Here is a 4550-nt window from a genome sequence, read left to right as displayed (position 1 = left end):
AAGTTTGATTTTTGCTGGAAAGAGAATGATTGTGTCAAAATAGTGCTATGAGTTAGATACCTGGGTAACGTATGGTTAGGAATGCTAATGGGGTTACAGTGATTTCACACTGTGCTGTAAATAGGAACACAATATAAAGTCTGTGTTCTGAACCAGCTGACATGACTGCAAGATGGACAAGGAGACACAAATGCTCTTGTGGATCTTGTGGACTTAGTGTCTTGTTCACATGATGGTGTGATGGGGAATTAGCAAAGCCAAGGTGTTATGACTAAACTAATTTCATAGGCAGCAGAAAGGAAAAGAAGGATGTAAGGAAGGGAATAACTAAAATATTGTAAGGCTGCAATGTGCAGTTCAGCTACACTTTCTATTTTGAGACTTTATCATGCATCTGGGAGCAAAGTTAAAATGGCATGGAATGGGCAGTTTGAAATAGAGGTGATAGAAGAAAGCAAGGTGGCAAGGGCTACCTCAGTTAATGTTCATGGGTTGTCCTGAAGCTTGTCCATATGCTGAGGAAAGTTTTCTCTAGCATTAGAGCTGTAGAACACAGTGAAAATTTGTGGCCCAAGGATTGTACTTTCCAGTGATTCTCTGGGGAGTATGTATTGCATATATTTTATACGTGATATGTGTCTTAATACTGTAACCAATGTAATGGTGTGGTCACACATTTTGCAGAGCCCAGAGAGTCACGTGTAGCCTAGAATGTGGCAAATTCTAAAAACTGCACAAGTCATGACTAGAGATATGGGTTACAGTGGCATCCATGCCAGCAGCCTACTGTCAGGCACAAGATACAGCTCAGCACAAGATACAGCTCAGCACCTGAGCCACACTTTGAAGCTTAGCATTTGCCTGCAGCCAAGAAATGCCAACTCCAGTGGAGTACGGATTAGCACTGTGCATGGAAAATAAGCTTTCACAATCACCTTATAATTTATAATTTTGACTTTTCTGTATCATTTTCCAAATGTTACAGCAGAACTAAGAGTTAGGGACTCTGGGGGGCAGGTGAGGTGGTAGAAGACAACATGGATTAGCAAAACAGTGAACTAACAAGACAACAGCATCCTTTCACAGATTTTTAAGCCACATTGTTATTTTAAACCTCCATGTTGTTATTTTTTTCTGAAACTGCAGAATTCTGCAGAGGATGGTACTTGTTAATTGTAAACACTTAAACTGCTAAACCAGAAAGTTTCTTAGAAATAGATATATCTTTCCTAACAAAAATTGAAGAGTATCAGGCTGGTGGCCAGACAACATTCGCAGACAGGAGTCCATGTTCAGGTAGATACAGTGAATTTGTGCAAGCTCAGAGTAGCAACAAAGAACATCACATCACAATCTTAGAAAACAGAAAACTGTTTTGTCCTATTTATACTGATTTAGACTAAGGAATCTTTGGGAATCAACAATTTACAAAAGCAAGTTGGTGTTTAGGGTAACAGTGCTGTGCCATTTGTGGAATAATAATGTTCTCTTTAACACAGAAAATCTCATTCACCCAGGAGACGAAATGGGGCCAAATCCTCATCTGATGTCAATCAGCATGATTCTTTTGCCATTAACACAGCTCCAATGTGTTTGGTGGAGCAATAGCAATTTATTTCTGCTGAGGGCTTTGGCCTTGTGTCTCATAGCTCAAAGAAATTAAGCTGCCTTCCAAGTTTTCTGACTGAAGCTATGTACTGTGTAAATCTTATTGCAAAAAGCCTACTCAGATATGTTTTTCCTTTCTCTTTCAAATGATTTTGCTTATTCATCATATGAGTTTAATAGAATATGTCTAATTTTCATCAAAGCATGGAAAACCAAGAAATGTTCACAGGTTTACACCAATGACCCACTTTGCTGAAAAAAAAATGCACTTAAGCTAAATTTACTTTGCAGAAATGGTTTCTCTTTTTTTCCTTGTTTTTAAATTTGTAGTGAAATGTGAAGAAAGTTAACATATGAGACACTTTACATCTTATTAATAACATTTTGAAAGTTCTGCTTTGAAGGTCTATTCAAAATAATGCAAAAATCCAAGAAAATTATGTCAATATTATTTTAAGTTACAAAGGCACCCTTTTTTAATTTTTGGTTTTTTTACCTTGATCATGTTTAAAGTGTCCTGTCTTAAACTTGCAAACCACTCTAAATTCACAGTTATACTTTTGTCCTTATTGCAACTAATAGTCATCACTAAAGATAACTTTTTTATTAAGTGAGGTATTGGGTAGGTTTATGTATTCATTTCATTTTATATTTGTTATGGTGGCCCTAAAAATCTCACAGTCTTTCACATGTGTGTGTCTCACCTGCAACAAGCTGCTTCCTTGGAGGCGAATTCACCCAAGAGGTGAAAATTGCTGAAGACCAATAAGTAACATCTGTGTTGAGCTTGTGAGAGAAGGAAAGGGTCTGAGAGGGGCTGGTCAGTGCCTGTGGTAAGGAGGACTTGCCCATGAAGGGGCTGAAAGCCCCAGTAGCAGGAGGCTTTCAGATGACTCAGTATCACCAACAGGGAGTCAGGTTGGTGGTACTGAACTGGAATTTTGAATGCCAAAGGAGGAAGGAAGCAAGAAATGGCGCCAGTAGTTTGGAAATACTGACATAACGGTGCATGAAGTGTTGTGCTGGCTTATTTGAGAGTGAGGAACATGAGAAAGGATCAAACCTCTTGGAGCAGCTCTACCTAAAGAGGAAGCTCTTAGTTTTAAATTTCCCTGCATCTTTCTCACCTCTTTTTATCAACCCTGCGTTCATGGCAGGAAACCTCCTTACAGCTTGGGATCAGTGTGGCCCTGCGATTAGAAGACATGACTTCCTTGCATCCCACCATGTCATTTGTGATTGGCACCATGAATGTGAAGAGGGGAAAAGTCATACTAGGTGAGGACATAGTGAGCCATGGTGCTGGCTGGGCCCGGAAGAATCTGATTGCATGTCTAAAGAAATAAGCCCTTGTAAGTAGAAAAGCAGACAATGTTCCTCAAAGGAACTACACAAGATGACTGAAAGAAGCTGTTTCCCAACAGATCCTGTCTATGCTAGGGCTCTGCTGGCATGACTGTGTCAGCAAGTCTGGAAACTCCTAATTGAAGTACAGCTCCAGTAGCCGGACTTTAGTGCAGATCAGGCTTCAGAAAGGGCCAGGACGCTCTGATGCCTTATTTCCAATGCAGGTCCCACTAGATTAGGATGGATTTTTCATTTGAAGTTGAGCTACTCTAACCCAATTCCCTGGAAACAAACAAACAACCGAACAAGCAAGCAAACAACCCCGTGGGAGGGATGGCTTATTCAAGTGCAGTGAGGAGCAGTGTGGGGTGGGAACCAACTGGCTCCAAGCACCGGCGCTGGGCTTATTTTCCCCTATAACTTTCATCCTGTTTGTCACTGTTACCAGGGGTTTACAAACTCAGAGCAAACATCTGGTCTGGTTTAATACCAACAAGAAAGAAAGCTGGATATTAATTTTGATATGACAGTAAAGTAGTTTGATAGTGCTCACGCTGGCAGAGCCACCACACCATTTACAATCTCTAAAACTAAATTGCTTTTCATAAAACCCTCCCAAGATAATATTAGGGCTGACAATTAAAATTATAATGCAGCCTAGCCTGCTAAGGAGCAGTAAATTTTCCTTGAATTTGGTCAGTTGGTTACACTGATTTTATATTAAGCTAGAGAAAATTTTGGTCATGTAAAGGCAAAAGCGGTTTAAATCTGTTTCATACATTACAGCACGGTCTCACTGATTAAAAATACCTGGGCCTCTTCCAAGCTTGTCGTCATATTGGCTACATGACTGTTATAAGCAAACCCCCGCAAACAGAAAGATCTGAAAGTTCAAAGCTTGTTTAGCTCAAGAGTGCTTGTAAAAGGGGAAAAAATGCCATTTCTGCATGGAATAATGGCTCATAACTTTTCCAGCATTATTTTTTCATTAATATCACCTGAGTCTGATATGCATGTTTCACAACAGCCTCTAAATAAGAAACCTGGTGCCTTTTGGCCTGTTATTCCTGTACCATCTGGCTAACAGGTACCGTACTGTTCTTGGAGTGTGACGCACCAAATAAAAAAGTCAGATCTTTTTAAAGTCACAATAAATTTTCCAAATGAGTTTGTGTGAAATGTTAAAAAGCAGAAGATAGAGGTTTTGGGTTACATTGCCTCTAATTTGAAAGGGGGATAAGTGGAGCCAGGTGGGCTACTTAGCCAATAGCTGCCTGTTCCAGCTTTTTGAATCTGTGCACATTACACCAGGAGAGAGATGGAAATTGGAAACAATAAATGATTATTACAGAGACTTGATCAGCCTGTAACTTGTGCACAAAAGATGAGCCACTCTCAAGGACACTTTGAAAGTGTGCTCCTTAGGCATGTGTCCAGACAGATATGTGAGAGTAGGAATGTGCCATATATCAAGTGAGAGGAATAAGATTTCTTAATTCCACTGTGACAACAACAAGCAGCTTTTAAAAACTGAACATCCCCTTCTCAGCATTAATCAAGTTTCTTTCTGATGTCTCTTTTTTGGTTAGGATGAG

The sequence above is a fragment of the Neopelma chrysocephalum genome, unplaced genomic scaffold (genome assembly GCF_003984885.1).
Source record: "Neopelma chrysocephalum unplaced genomic scaffold, ASM398488v2 Primary Assembly neopelma1_59, whole genome shotgun sequence".
In the NCBI taxonomy this organism is placed as follows: Eukaryota; Metazoa; Chordata; class Aves; order Passeriformes; family Pipridae; genus Neopelma; species Neopelma chrysocephalum.
The sequence above is the reverse complement of the archived record's forward strand: the minus strand, read 5'-3'. Positions refer to the sequence as shown.